The sequence below is a fragment of the Neolamprologus multifasciatus genome, chromosome 1 (genome assembly GCF_963576455.1).
Source record: "Neolamprologus multifasciatus chromosome 1, fNeoMul1.2, whole genome shotgun sequence".
Classification (NCBI taxonomy): Eukaryota; Metazoa; Chordata; class Actinopteri; order Cichliformes; family Cichlidae; genus Neolamprologus; species Neolamprologus multifasciatus.
Genome location: NC_140439.1, coordinates 14,249,372 through 14,266,080, shown reverse-complemented (window position 1 = coordinate 14,266,080; position 16,709 = coordinate 14,249,372). Strand labels below are relative to the sequence as shown.

The 16,709-nt window shown below is 39.1% G+C and overlaps 1 protein-coding gene and 1 long non-coding RNA gene across 5 annotated transcripts in view; one reads left to right on the top strand and one right to left on the bottom strand.

Moving 5' to 3' along the window:
• Positions 1-16,709, bottom strand: part of pcdh9 (protocadherin 9) — a 206,389-nt gene that overhangs the window by 132,121 nt on the left and 57,559 nt on the right. The gene's annotated exons all lie outside the window — the stretch shown is intronic.
• LOC146525481 (uncharacterized) lies at positions 428-1,793 on the top strand. Its single transcript, XR_014875067.1, has 2 exons — positions 428-1,173; positions 1,277-1,793. It is a non-coding gene; the product is annotated as an uncharacterized LOC146525481 (long non-coding RNA).

The window sequence follows — 16,709 nt, the reverse complement described above, 5'->3', positions numbered from 1 at the left end:
GAGGTGGCCAGAATATCTCCCAGAGCTCTTACAAGCATACAATAATACTGTTCATAGTGCCACAGGGTATTTGAGACAGCCGGTGGATTTAAACCTAGGTGTCGAGTGGGACTCCCCATGCCACGACCTGGGAGGGTGGGTTAAGGACCATCACCAGAAACTATCTTTTGCCTATGAGATGGCTAGGAAGAAGATGAAGGCAGCAGCCACCCAAAACAAGAGGGCTTATGACCGAAGTGCGCGGGCCCTGCCATTGGTGCCAGGCGAGAGAGTTTGGATAAGGGACAGGAATAGGCAGGGACAAGGCAAGTTGCACCCAGGTTGGAGCTCAGAGCCGTATGTGGTAGTGGAAGAGGTTGGCAATACAGGCGTAGTGTATAGGGTGCAGCCGGAGAAAGGGGGGGGGGGGGGGGGGGGGGGGAGAAGGTCCTCCATCGGAATGCACTAAAGTTGTGCATTACTCCTGCACCAGACTACCACTCAGAGGGGCAGGGAGTCAGCCGTGAGGGAGAGATGCTAGTTGAGCCTCCATTTTATGGTGTTGCGCCTAGCGCTCCAGCCCAGCGGCTGGGAGAGTTGTCAGAGGTGCGCCGCTCGACGAGGCCTAATTTTGGTCAGCCACCCGCCCGTTACAGGTCGCTTGACTAGTGTGACAGGGACTGTCACAGGTAAAATGTGGGGGGATGTCACACAGTGGAAAATTGTCTTTATATTTTGTTTAGTGTCGATTTTTATTTGCATGTTTTTATTGTAATAGTGATATTGCATGTTTTTATTGATATTTCTATTGCATGATTTTATCCCCATATTTATAGTGTGTGTTTGGTGTTGTTGTGTAGTATTTTTATTCCACTGTGTATTAAGCGGACAATTGTAGGCACCTGTGAGGTGGGGGGCGTTTCCCGAGGTGGCCTATCAGCCGCCAAACGGACTTAAGGGAGATGGTGAGCACAAAGACGCAGAGGAGAGACACACGAGAAGCGAGGAGCAGGAAACAAAACGTGTGCAGCCCAGCACCTGTAAAGAAAGACCGGCCTGCCTGTGGGACATCACGAGATATCCGACGATCGGCCAACATAACCCGGCGATCCAGTCCAGACGGACAAAATAGCAACAGTGGGAGGCAACGCGTGAAATCCACAGTAGGGCAGGGGGACGCCTCTGCCTGCATTTGTGAGTATCGCTTTCCCACTGTTGGGCGCTAGGCATAGCTTTGCCGGGGGAGGATAACAGCGGCTGCGCCGACAACGTTGCTGGCCCATGTCTGTTGTTTCAGGGCGGGGCTGCGAGGGAGGCCGTGTGCAGGTGCGGAGAGTGGCTGGACTGCGCGGCCGTGTACCGTCAGGCGGAGATAGGAGCCTCCTCCCTGGTCTGCTGCTGGCGAGTCTTACCATCCCGGAAGAGGAGTTCCTCTCCTGTCTCTTCTCCTGCTAAGGAACATTTGCCGCATGTGTGTGGCTGGACAAGAGGGAATATAGGACTCTGGGGGGGGAAGTTTTTAATCATACAAAAAAAAACCCCATTCATTTAGTTTTGGTTTTTAGTGTATAGTTATTCCTGCCGGCAGGGCTTTTAGCGGGTTGCGAACATTATTTTTATTGTGTAGCGGGGATTTTAGCTTGTATTTGGGGGTTCTGACTGTGTTTTACCCTAAAAATAAATGGTGTGTTTAAAGCTGGCTTAGCTTCTGTTCTCCGAGCGCTGACCCACTCACTCCCTTTCCGCTTGTATATATACGGACGTGGTGGTTAAGATTTAGGTCCACCAGTTTAGCGGCTACATTATAACCTAAAGTTAACTCACACACTATAACGTTTTGTTATTAATGTTAAATGTAGCAAAAAAAAGTATTTGCCTCAGATATTTCTCTTATGGTGACTAGAGTGTGCAATTTGAGTTTTCTTCTCAGGCTCATGGACTGGAATCAAAGATCATTGCATTACAGCAACTAAAAGAGAAAGACAATCTGATGTCTTTACTGCACAGTGATTCAGTGCTTATTTAGTGCTCTTTTAATGCATACAAACATTTCCTTACACTACATTTATGCTTCAAACATTTGTATTTGTTTTTAAAAACTGAAAAACTAAAATAACAAGGAGGAACATGCTTCAGTTTCACTGGGTACTTTTAAAATATCTAAACAAATCAAATCAAATGATTTTCATTACTTAAAATCAAGCAGCACAGGTAGAAATGACCATTACAGGCAACAATTTTAGTCCTAATAGCTGCTATGTCTAAGATTAAACCACTGATTTTAGTGAACTTTTCATAGCTGAGTGGTGCAGATCAGCAGCAAGTACCAAAATTATACAGCAAAAAAACCTTAATCAAAGATAAAAAGCATGAATTGTCTCCTGGAGCTCACAGAAGAGTTACAGAATCACATCTATCAGTCATCAGTGACTTTTTCAACAAGACAACAAAAGTGAAGAAGTAATCTCTGAAACCCAAAGCTGGTTCTTATTTTATTTGAGAAATCAATGACTTTACTTTAAGGAAAAGAAATCTTGATGCATTCTCAATCATCCAGGTAAGTAAATCTCCAAAAGTTGATTCTGTTCATCTGGATGTAGCGTTTTCAGTGTTTATAAGATCGGGGAAACCTGCAGTCAGCGGAGACTGAAGAAGTCACTTGGATGAGTGACGAAACGTTTCTCCCACTGAAAATGCTACGTCCAGATGAACCTATTTTTTAATTGTTCTATCTTTTTTTAGAAAAGTTGTGTTATACACAGTAATTTAAACTACACCGGCCATTTCATTCTGACAAATCCCAAATACAAACCTCCAGAAGGATCCCATAACCGGGTAAAATCTAATCAAGTTTTGCTGTTACAAAGACACAAAGACACTCACTCATTATGTGAAGTAGCATAACATTTGATGCTTACTTGTAGACTGACAAAGCTGGAGTTACTTGGACACTACTGAACATGGGGGTTTCGACTGGCCAGGGATTTGAAGACTTGAAATATTCAACCAAATACTTACTGGACCAAAAAGTGCCTAAAAATATATTATTAATATTGCTAGTGGGCAGAACTGCGGTCAATTAATATTTGCTTGTATCATCAAAAATAAGGCAACAGCTACTAGCATCCAGTTATTATTGCATTTACTTTACCTTGCTAGAAGCATTTCCTGCTGCTTGGAGTTCCACATGCATGTGTTTAGATTAAGTAGATAATCTAATCAGAATACAATCTGCAAGGCTTTATCTGTTTTGACGGCTCAAGGTTAGAACTGCCACACTAAGACTGTTCAAGGGTGGTAAGAGGAAAATTACATTTTAAAAGTTCAACCTCCTCCCGGGAGAATGGTACTTGAACCAAACACACTCAAAGAGATTACTTCAAAGACAGTATTCCTTTAGGAAATAACAGCATTAACATATTGGAAACAATAACCCCTCCACTATTTGAGCAAAGGAAAACAATGTGCTACTATACAAAGACCCCATTGTTATGGAAATTATTCAGGGAAATTAAGGTGTTGCCGCTACAGCATAGAAAACCTATCTCCCTCAAGCACGAGGGATACTCTTCACGTAGGCTTTCAATATATCTGATCCATATACACTGTAATTCTTCCTGACATTGGGGGTGTAAGTGCTTCTTCACGTTGCAATTTATGTTTTGTAATGAAACTTTAAAATTGTGGTGGATTCTCGAACATGCTTCATATTCTTGATGGCATGGCTTAGAGAGGTTTTTTTTTTTCAAAACAAAACAAATTTTGCTTAAAATAGGTCACTGAAGCTGAAAGGGTGCCTATATTATATTCAAGGATTAACAAGTAAAAGGTATTCAGTAAATTTCAATATTAAACTAGGTCATGGCAACTTACACTAGGATTAGGAAAATCCATATGAAATAGAAATGACTATGTTATGAGATTTTCATCGAAACTAAAATAATCATCTTTATTGTAAGCTATTTATGCTTCCAATTTAAGGCATAATCAAAACAAAAGAAAATCAACGGAAGTGAAACAGGGGTTTTAGTGCTTTTAAAACCATATCACAAATGTACCTTTCTCAGCATTTCAGTCAACTTTGCTATCACAAGACATGAAGTCTTATTGGCTTAAAAGATTGTGATTATCATGGACAAGAAACCTGAAAGGATTCAATCTCTGAAATTCCCTCACTAGAACAATATTTCCATTGATGATTTTTGTTTTTGTAGTTGTTCATTTGTTTTCTTTTTTTTTCATTAACCCATTCAAATGAACCATCTGCCAAGTTCTCTGCGTATTATCTAAATTGTATTGTTTTAGTTGAGGAAAAAATAAATAGATTAATTATATTGTGAATGCTAACTCTTTCCACCCACACAAGCACACAGCCTCATGGACACAGAATGGGTATGAATCAAAATCCCTGATGTATAATCCTTCAAATAGAAAATCCACTTCAAAGTCTTATTTCATCCATCCAAGACTCATATGCTCATGTCTGCACCACTACAGTCAGGCCCCTCAGGTACTAGTTTTAGGGTCAATGTTCTGATAAAACCAGCTAATGATGCCTTCAAAGACCACTAGGTCTATAGAGGCTGACCACAAGAGATTTAATTTATTTTATTTCAATATTTATAAATATATATATGCAACCATTAATTTATTCATTTACCCCCCCACCACCTCACCTTAACTTAATCCTTTGTACTATTAGATGAATACATCTAATATTCATCAATGAAATCTGTTCAGATTGTCAGTTGATTTTGTTTGGCAGGTCTAATTAGCCTCGGCTCAATGAACATCACTGACATTTGTGGGTGTGTTTGTGAGAGGTTTATTGTGAATTTGTAGATGTGTCCCTGATGTGACTGGGTGGTTTTCTTTAAAAGGAGAGAAGTATAAACATGTTTTTATAGCAACAAACATACCCTTGCCTAAGTTGAAAAATGTGCCTTTTTTATAACTTCTGAGTTGCAAATCAACAGCAAAACAAGCTACTTTATATCTGTGCATGCCATGACCTTTTCAATGCAAGCGTGAAGAATCAGTTTTAGTTGTATTTTGTTCAGGAAAATGATTGTAATTTTAATCATAATCTAAATTAATTGATTGAATGAATATTTTAGTCAGGTTTTTGCTGTTGCATCAGTTTTGTGTTGAGTGTTTAATCTGTATTTATTCTAAAGCTGGAGAAGTATCATCTTTGGAATTTGCAGTTAGAGCAATAATGTGGTAAGTATGTTTTCTACAGTGTTAGTAAAAAACATACTTTTTTCTTAATTCCACAAGTACTCCACATTTTTTGCTGTCCCTTCGAACCTGAAAACAAGATGTTTTCTTCCTCTGCTCAGGAAAAAGTAATTCAGCAGCTCTCTAAAATGGAGCGACACGGGTCTCGAAAATGAAAAATATGCACTTATTTAACTTTTCTGAGTTGTAATTAGTGAAACTTCGGGAAACTGAATAATTGCATTTCATTTTGATTAGACTATTTAAGATTTTTGTACTTTTTGGTACAACTTGCTGTATCCTGCATGAAAATTAAATGAAAATGCCATTTTCTTCTTTTATGTAAGAATTTAAAGCATGCTTTATTTTGTAGTATTGTGAGATTCAACTACATACTATTCCAAAATTGTGACTATCTGCCTTGTGCAATTTGAAGTTTTTAATTTGTGTGTGCTCAAATATGAAACTTTGCAGGAGTGCTGCCCCTTTTTTCATATTTTAACTGGTCAAACATGGTTTAATCTCCATTCCAAAAGTACAAATGCTGATTAATTTTAATGGTAAAAAAAAACTTAATCCCCCTGATTGCATGGGTAACCCACCCAGACACAGGGAGAAAATGCAAACTCCATAGAGAAAAGCCCCAGTCAGAACTGAACCCAGGACCTTCTTGCTGTGAGGCAACACCGCTAAAATTTGACAGCAGTCTTTAAATATGTTGAAATTTCTTTCTTTTTTTTTCTTTTCAATTTTTTTATTCTAAAAATTGTGTTTTGTAACCCTGTAGTTCAAGACAAAGATCAAAAGATTCTGTTGTGTTTGATTTTTAAAGGCAGGTAGTTTCCCACCTAGCATGCCGAAATTAAAGCCAATCTCCCACTGAGTTTATGCTGAAAATAGTTTTGCACTTGATTTGAAATCGTGTGTACTCATAAAAATTGAAAGTAAAAGTGATTATTTCTATAGAAGATTTCAAAGGGACACATATGTGTTGAACTGTTTTATCAGTTTTCATGTACAGACACGACAACACTTGAACGCATTAGTATATTTGTTGATGTTAGGAGAAAATATTCATTTAAGTATTATCTATTATTATTATTTGTTTATCTGCTGCTGAATTTTAGAAGCAAGTATTTAATCCACAAGCAAAATATGACTTAGTATTTGATGGAGAAACCTTTGTTGACAAGCTCAGTGGTAAGAGATTTCTTGAGGTTCATCAGCTTTTCTTTTTTGGGGGGTGGTTTATTTTTGGCTTTTTTGTGTTAAAATTAAAAATTCTTTAAATAGGAATTATTTGAACTGGCGATGAATCACCATCATTTTTGTGACTCACTATCCAGCTGAATAAAATGAACTCTTAACAAATCAGATGATACCCATTATAGCTAATAATTGTTACTGCAGAATTTCTGCTAAATTCTATTATCAGTAAGGTTGTTCGTAGCATACATTTCACCAGTTACTGTAGTAATGTATACATCTTGTGCAGCTTGGGCTTTAAGACTTACTTCTTAGCATGATTGTTGCTATATATATATAAAAAAAAACCACCCTGCGGGCGGTTTATCCTTCAAGCTCGGGTCCTCTACCAGAGGCCTGGGAGCTTGAGGGTCCTGCGCAGTATCTTAGCTGTTCCCAGGACTGCGCTCTTCTGGACAGAGATCTCCGATGTTATTCCCGGGATCTGCTGGAGCCACTTGCCTAGCTTGGGAGTCACCGCACCTAGTGCTCCGATTACCACGGGGACCACCGTTACCTTCACCCTCCACATCTTCTCGAGCTCTTCTCTGAGCCCTTGGTATTTCTCCAGCCACCTGGCATGGATATCAGCCACCTCCTCTATCTGCCGGTGGTACATACCGTGCAGGGGCCTGTCCTTCCATGATGGTTTCTCGTCTCCCTCCTCTTTCTTGGGTTTCTGCTGCCTGAGGTATTCACTGAGCACGCTGTCAGTTGGGGCCATCTTCGTGATGTATTCTTGGATGTTCGTTGTCTCATCCTGGACTGTGGTGCTGACACTCACCAGTCCCCGGCCCCCTTCCTTCCGCTTAGCGTACAGCCTCAGGGTGCTGAACTTGGGGTGAAACCCTCCATGCATGGTAAGGAGCTTTCTTGTCTTTATGTCAGTGGCTTCTATCTCCTCCTTTGGCCAGCCTATTACCCCAGCAGGGTACCTGATCATGGGCAGGGCATACGTGTTGATGGCCCGGATCTTGTTCTTACCGTTCAACTGACTCCTCAGGACTTGCCTGACCCTCTGCAGGTACTTGGTGGTAGCAGCTTTCCTAGCGGCCTCTTCATGGTTCCCATTCGCCTGCGGAATCCCCAGGTACTTGTAACTGTCCTCTATGTCTGCAATATTGCCTTCTGGTAGTTCAATCCCTTCAGTTCTGACTACCTTCCCTCTCTTTGTTACCATCCGACTATACTTCTCCAGCCCGAACGACATTCCAATGTCATTGCTGTATAGCCTGGTAGTGTGGATCAGTGAATCGATGTCTCGTTCACTCTTGGCATACAGCTTGATGTCATCCATGTACAGGAGGTGGCTGACAACTGCTTCGTTCCGTAGTCGGTATCCGTAGCCAGTCTTGTTAATAATCTCACGGAGGGGGTTCAGGCCTATGCAGAACAGCAGTGGGGACAGAGCATCTCCTTGGTAGATCCCGCACTTGATGGTGACTTGTGCTATGGGCTTGGAGTTGGCCTCTAGTGTTGTACGCCACATCCCCATTGAGTTCCTGATGAAGGCTCTTAGGGTCCCATTGATCTTGTACAATTCTAGGCATTCCAGTATCCAGCTGTGGGGCATTGAGTCATAGGCCTTCTTGTAATCAATCCAGGCAGTGCACAGGTTGGTCAGTCTGGTCTTGCAGTCTCGGCTGACTGTTCTGTCTACTAGTAGCTGGTGTTTTGCACCTCTGGTATTCTTGCCAATCCCTTTCTGTGTCCCGCTCATGTATTGACCCATGTGCCTGTTCATCTTAGCCGATATGATGCCTGACAGGAGCTTCCATGTAGTACTGAGGCAGGTTATTGGTCGGTAGTTGGAGGGGACTGGTCCCTTCTTGGGGTCCTTGGGGATCAGGACTGTCCGACCTTCGGTTAGCCATTCCGGGTGTCCCTCGTTAACTAGCAGCTGGTTCATTTGTGCTGCCAGACGCTCGTGGAGTGCAGTCAGCTTCTTTATCCAGTAGGCGTGAACCATGTCGGGCCCTGGTGCTGTCCAACTCTTCATACTGGAGACCCTTTCTTGGATATCTGCCACTGTGATGGTTACTGGACCCTGTTCAGGGAGGTTGCTATGGTCTGCCCTCAGATCCACTAGCCACTGAGCATTGCTGTTATGGGTTGCGTCCTTCTCCCATATGCTCTTCCAGTATTGCTCCGTCTCCAACCTTGGTGGTGCTGTTCTCTTATTATTGTTCCCTTGCCACTGAGAGTACACCTTTGCTGGTTCTGTGGAGAACAGCTGGTTCTGTCTATCTCTCTGGTGTACCTCCTCAAGCGGCTGGCCAAGGCTGTGAGTCTTTGCTTGGCAGTTTCCAAGGCCTCAGGTATGGACAGCTTGCTGTATTTCTGATGCACCTTCTTTGTCGCACCTTTCTGCAACTCCGTTAGTTGGCTAACCTCCCTCCGTGCTGCTTTGATCTTGCCCTCTAGCCTCCTTCTCCATGGAGGGTACTGCCCCTTGTGGCTGTTCAACTTGTATATATATATATATATATATATATATATATATATATAGCATGATATATATAGAGAATAATTTTGGGCTTACATTATTTTTAATTCAGATGGTTTTTTATAGCATCTGAGAACTTTGATAGCTTAATTTTTTTCTTGATAAATAAGGCATTAACTCTATCATACTGTACTGCATCTGCTCCAACACAGTGGAAAAGCATTAAGATGAAAATATCAGACAAACAAAACTACTAAGCAATAGATAAGCACCAAGAAGTGAATGTGCTTTTTCTGCTAACTTATTTTGAAAGTGCAACAATTTATGTTCCAGTGTCTCATAACCTCAAAAATGGTCATGGAACAGTTTTATAGGTCAGACATCTGAAACTCCTCCAGCACACCCTGGATATATTCCAACAAGTCAACTGCACTGTGGGTATGTTGTACATACTAAGATTTTTTTGTTAGTATCTAGATTTGAACTGCATGTGTTCACAGTACTGGGCAAAACATCAAAAGCTGCCATGATATGCTCTGCCTCTGAGGCTGAATTTTAGTGATCTCATCTAACTATATAATGCTGTAGAAATGGATGAATCTTAACATACTGTAACAATCAGTCAGTTATCTTTTGTGTTGCTGTCAGAAGGATTAATGGTAGCAGAACATCTAACTTCTCCCTTTAGATGTAGACAAAAAAAACATTTCAGAAAATTAAATTCTTCTTTTTGGCAAAGCCCAATAGCAAACAGTATTCAATGAATAGTGAATAACAAGCTGCTATGGTGATGTTAGGTGAGTTTAACTGTGTTTCTCTGAACAAATTCAGAGGAATAAATGAATAAAAATGTTTCTTCGTTGTCAGCGTTCTAACAGATTGGGTTTGAGTGAACTAAAAACAAAAGATTAATAAGAATTGCTGTGGTAGAGAGAAGGAATGTTCTTACAATTTCAAAGTTGATGTTTTTTGATGATGATTTCCCATGATAAATTGCATGTATTGTATTTCCCAAGGTGCACAGCACGTGGCGGTTGTTGAGTGACAAGGAGTTTGAAGCTGCTAATGTGACTGACAACAGAAAATCATTTGAGCATTTCAAGGGATGACTGGCCCCTGAGAAGATGTAATGTGGCTGGAGGAGATTAAGCAATCACAGCTGTTGAAACCATCTATCTATCTATCTATCTATCTATCTATCTATCTATCTATCTATCACTGGCCCTCATACATAGAAATAAATCAAATTTCAATAGCTGAAGCACTTAACAGCATAATTACTGGCTCAGAAACCAGTTCATTAAGAAAACATCTAAGGTAAAAGGCATAACTGTTAAGAGCTCTCTTAAAAGTGCAGTTCACAAACACCACAGCAAGAACAACTGTATAACTGAACACATGAAAGCAATTAATTACTATGAACTAGGAATAAAGCAGTTCAATTCAGTCAAGATAAGATCACTTTTAATACCAACCTCCAAGATAGTATCAGTGTAATATCCAATCCACAGTAACATAGTTTTTTGTTGCTGCAAAAAAACAAACAAAAACAAAACAAAAAAACATAACTGCAACTCCCCACCCCACCCCCAAAAAAAGAACACTTAATAGCTTAGTAGGTTAAATATATATAAGTTAATGAACCGTGTATGAAGAAGAGAAAAGGGCACTGATATAGGACTGATGAGTGAGAAAATAGTGCATTCTATTGACACTGAATGAAATTACAGTCTGCATCATCATAAATCTTCCTGTAGCATAATTATAAGAATATGCTGTTATGGCCTCTTTATATATTGTCTTTATATTTACTGTAAACAAATGCAGTGCTGCATGCAGTATGTTTGTTTAGAACAGCGCATTGTTTTTAACTGTGTATTTTGTTATGACAACAACATGATGTCCTCTCTGCAGTTAGATAATTAAAAAAAACAATGAGTAAAGGTGGAAAATGAGGTTGAACACACATATTTCCCATGAGAGTGTCCTCTGATTTTACATTTCTTGTTTCCACAGCTCCAATTAACAGCTTTGGTACCAATTAGTAAAATCAAGCCTTTGCTGATGAAAAACCCATGGGGTTATATGTGTCAAGAACTAATGCTTGAGTTAAAAAAAAAAAAAAGAAGAAGTAAGCGTAGATCTGAATCTAGAATAATTGGGACAATGGGGTAAATGACTTTGTTCTATATATTCTATATGTTGTTAGTCCCTTTAGTCGTTATTTTACTAATCATATATGTAATAGTGGGTAGCAACAAAGCTGAATCACTTTTACTATTGACATTTTGACATTTCTGATATCTGAATTGAGAAAAAAAAATACTGTATAGTACCCACTTCCTTCTCTAGTGCTTTTCCTTCAATACTCCCCCATAATCGTCTCATCCTAAGCATCCTCTTGGGATAACATGGTATTTAGGTGTGGCTATGGCAGGAGTATCAATCTGAACTGCTCATGCAACCTGTAGACCTTGCCCAAAGCCAACATGTTTGTTAGTATGCCAGGGATAACAAATGACTTAACATGCTTCCCTCTTTAATAACCTTGTACAACTACAAGACAACAATAACAGAGAAACCACCCTGAGTGCTCCTTAATTCAATTAAAAAGCATGGACGATGAGCGTGCCATGCAAAAAGAAGACCTCGGAGCAGTGATAAACTTCACAGCTCTACATTTCCTTGAAAGATGTTAGATGGTCTTTTTAAAGTGGATTTTCAGTACCAGTGAATGTTCAGGTCAAATTTTCTTACTATATTTTCATTATAAATAATATTTTCATATATTGTTCTTGTGCATGATTGTTTGACTGCTGACTGACGTGTAGCACAATGTTCTTGATTCAATTACTTAATAAAAATAGGGGCAAAATTATATTGCATACAAAAATAATACATGAAAAAATAACAGAAAACCGTATGTCTGTCTATAACCTTCATAAGCACACAAACACAAGACTGTGGCACTACTTTGTATAAGGTGCTGCTGCTGTGCTGCTGTTTTTGTAAGTGTACAACATTCACAATTACTGACTTTCACAAACAATAATTTAGTGATGCTCACCCCAAATATCAGGTTAAAACATTTTACCCACTAACTGCAGTCTGAAACAAAGCAAGAAAATTGTATGACTTTTAATGGCAAAAAATATGAATGTGGTTATTCTGCATCTTCTATGTTTATGTGTCTGTTTTATGTCTGAGGCTATAGTTATGTAGCATGGCGTCCACTGATATGTCTATATGCCATGTGTACAGTACAGTACAGTACATACTGTATATTCATGGCGTACATAAATATCTATGGCATCTGGGGCCACTGCTACCTCTGTCCACCTGCAACACAAAATTTGACCTAGACATTTTTGCATCTTCTCTAGTCCCCATTATTGGTCCTAGGGCTGGGCCATATCATACCGTTCATGGTAATACCGGTATAATGTTGGGCAACGATAGAAAAATGAAATATCACGATAGAATATGGGTAAAACGTGCATGCGCAGTGCCTTTGTTTTCATACGCACACGGCGGAAAAAGCATGGTGGCGAAAGCAGATCGTTGAATGAAACGGATGAACCAGAATTGGTTTGTAAAAATGCTGCAACTTCAGTGGTGTGGAACTGGTTTAGCTTCCGTCCGTCAGATTCCGTCCGTCTTTATCCTGTCTTCCTTCTCTCACCCCAACCGGTCGCAGCAGATGGCCGCCCCTCCCTGAGCCTGGTTCTGCCAGAGGTTTCTTCCTGTTAAAAGGGAGTTTTTCCTTCCCACTGTCGCCAAAGTGCTTGCTCATAGGGGGTCATATGATTGTTGGGCTTTTCTCTGTATCTATGAAGCGCCTTGAGGCGACATTTGTTGTGATTTGGCGCTATATAAATAAAATTGAATTGAATTGAAAAATACACAACAAAGCACTATATTTGGTAGAGCATGCTAGCGGGCCGTCGTTATTACCGTGTTGTTTGGAAAATACGGCACACTTAAAATCAATCCTTTGATTTTTCTGAAAATCGACAGTGCCCCTTATAATCCTGTGTGCCTTATGTATGAATTCTGATTGTGTTTACTGACCTCAAAACGATGTTATGTGGTACACAGCGCTCGAAAATCTGTCAAATGTTTTAGTACGACTTTGCTAAGCTACGAACCCGGACTGCTTGATGGATTGACGGAGCATTACGGCTATTGTAGGCAGGAGCCTCGCGGAGTGATACATACTGTGCTTCAACATAATATTACCGTATTGTGTGTTTATAACATCTTTTTAAGTTTTGTGGATATTACACATGGTTATGCTGAGGATATGTCGGCCAATTTCCACTGGAAATGCCTTTTGGTTAAACTGTCAGTGAGGAATTTGCATTTGCACTGTTAAATTTTTATATAACTTTAATGCACATAAAAAACAGCTGCTTGTTTAAGTGAAAATACATTGATGGGTTTTTTTGCACTAATAAAGTTGTGGATTGTAAAGTATTTTGTCTAGTGTCAATTATATCGTCAGTTATATCGTTATCGCAAATTTTCAAATGTATATCGTGATAAATATTTTTGGTCATATCGCCCTGCTCTAATTGGCCCTGTTTTTTTGTTAAGTGGTTGCTAATTGGTTCATGATTCATATTGAAATAAGCACAAAAACTAAGGAATCTAAGCGACTATTCTTTACCTCAAGACAAACTATGAAAACCTGCACTTGACGTTTTGCAGAAACAGGGAGAAAACAGAGCCATTATGCATATTTTGAATTTCTTGACCTTTCAACACACGTGCACTTCCTCATCGGTTTTATTCTCTCCATGTCGAATACAGAGAAGTGTATCTTTATCCATGAACCTGGCTCTCTCACTAATGTTCCTCCTTGTCAGAGACAAAGGGGTTTTAAGACTGGATGATTTGGCAGGCTCTACCACTTGCAGGCAATATTTCAACCCATCCATCTAGCTAGGATAATAGAGTGTCCTTGCCTTTCAGCGCCTTGAGGAGTGACCAGTTATCACTAGCCACCAGCTCTGTTGTTAATAAAACAGGGGATTGGAGGATTGAGTTGAGAAAGAGGATAAAAAAGAAAGAAGGATGGAGAGAAGGGTAAAAGAGAAAAGGGTGCATGTTATTTTGACAGGCTCCTCGCAAAGGTGAAGCTGATCACGATCAGCAGTCAGTTACCAAGCTGGCAGGAGTTCTCTTTTAACATCTTAGCTTTGGTTTCTGTGAAGATAAATTTAGCCCCATAACATCTCTCTTCAGACTGTGGAGAGGGGAGGAGAAGAGAGGAGAGAGTAGATGAGAAGAATTGGAGTGGAGAGGTGGGGCAGACAGTGTTAGGCTGATCTAGCTAATGGCCAAACTGACCTTCACATAAAGTCAAATGGTAAGAAGAGTAAGTAGCATGTCATACTAAGCCACTGCAGTTTAATCAAGGCTATTTCCATTATGCCAGACTTTCCTACTGCCTTATGATTTTAAACAAGTTGTTAAAATTTCATTGATTGCTCAGTATGTGTTGCGGAACCTCAACATTAATATTAGAAAAAATAAAAATGATATCGGATCGGACAAACAAGGGATAAACCATATATGTTTTTTGTCTCATAAATAGTGGAATACATCTAAACAACTTGTATTTTTTGGTAATTCCTAAATGTAAACAAATTCATTCTTCCTAAGGCAATAATTTGCAGTATAATTTCAATGATTTTATCTACCTTGTGAGTTTTTTCCATCATGAATTGACATCAGTCCTCAAGAAGTGGAAAGGCTGACTAAAGCATAATAATGTACTATATAGGCAATATCATTTGAAATTTTAGGATAGCACAGAGCTGGTTTCATATAAAGTAAAATTACCCCAGGCATATCCTCCACTATCTGGTCTTTATCACATCTTTCCACTTTGCAGTCTGTGGAGCATTTCTCTGCTATACCTGATTGAGACATAGTCTCAGGCAAACACTCACAATGACAACTGCACCTCTCTCAGGATTACTGTTGAATCTCACCTTAAAGTTTATATTTATTTATTTATTTTTCTGTCAACATGGTTTGTAAAAATATAGAACTTTTTTTTGTGGTATTTTGTTATTGTGATGTAAAGCATAGATTATAGTAAGAGCTTAAAGAGCACTATTGAGTAGTTAAGTAAGTTTCTTTTGGAGTCTTTTTATATTAGACTTTAAAAAAAACTTGATTAATTCATTATTTCTCTTAGTAGCAGGAGTTACTGTGAAAGATGAAAACTACCTAGAAAAAAGAAAATACATGTAAATAGGACCCAAATAAAAATTTGAAAAGCCCAAATGTATTTTAAAAATGTGTCCATAAAGTGCCCATAAAAAGGGTACCACACTACAAAAACTAGGAGCAAATAGTTACATGTCATGAGAAGCTGTTTAATAAGATAAAGAGTTCTTATCTTATAAAACAGGTGTCAAACCCGTGTATTAGGTCACACATTTTAATTCAAAACTGACTAGTTTTTAGTGATATTGTTTGACTTTGGACAGAATACTTGCCAAAGACAAAACAACTAAAAACATATGAGATCTCACAATCTGAAAACTGACTAAAGGAGTTAATCATCATCAGAAAGATTAATTCATTATTTACTGCTGTGTAGTTGTGTTTTACAATGCTCTTTGCAATTGTATAGCTGGCCAAGCACTCTTCCTCATCTCTGCTTAAAGCAGTTCATCATGGTCTAAATACTGTCATCATTAATAGATGTATACATCTATAGCATTTTCCTAATGTGATTTTCCAGCTTGATCTACTTTCCTTTCTAGACTTATCAATATTTTTAGTCAAGACACTTTCAGATTGATTAAATCAAATTGTAAGTAATACATCAATAATCAAGGCTTAGCAGCTGGACTTGCATTCCGAACATCATGCACCATAGTTTTAACGATACAGTCTCTCCATTGTTAGATTATGTTTCACCCTCTAATCCAGGTATACTATAAGTGGCCACACAGTCTCTTCCAGACAGATGTATAAAATAAAGCATCTAGCTTTGCAGCATCTTTACAAAGATTTGTAAACAAATCACGCCACCATGCTCAACTCTATTTAATATTACATGATCAACTCTATGTGGTGTTTTTTGCTAAGTTGAACTGTTCAGGGACTACAGCAGTTATAGAGAGGGGTTACAGAGGTACACTTTTGCTGACACTTTGATGATTCAGCAACTGCGGAGACCCAAACCTCCTTTGGAATTAACATCAGTACAAAAACTGTGTGCCAGGAGCTCCATGGCACAAGCTTCCTCTCTCAGCTGTAATATGTAGGTGGTTTGTCTCTATAGTGTAAGTTACCTCAGACTAGCTTCATCAAATTCTTACGCCTACTGTTCAGTCCTGTACTTTCAGAGACTTAATTAAAGATGTTAAACTTAATTTCCAGTATGCCACTACAGTAATTAAAGACAATCTTATCAGAAACAAGATAAGAGTAATCTGATGTCATAAAGAAAAAACAAAGTCCCATGAAACATCAGTTACTTACTACATAGGGCATCTGTCTTGCAATTTACAATGAAAAAATAACTGATTTTTAAATGTATTCTAGTAATTTTATCCTTTATCTAGTAGTTCTATCCTTACAGGGACATGTGGCCTGCATCCTGGTTGTTACAATGGATATAATCACATGGCAGTAAATGCATTGATCTTTATGATTTCAAGGACCACAGAGTGACAAAATTCCCAATAAATCGTTGTGACAAAAACAGTCTACGAGGATACCTTTCCAATTAGCTAATGGATTCATTCAGCTGTTAAAGTGACTCTGGAGGATGTATGTGTGTTGTGACTAGTTT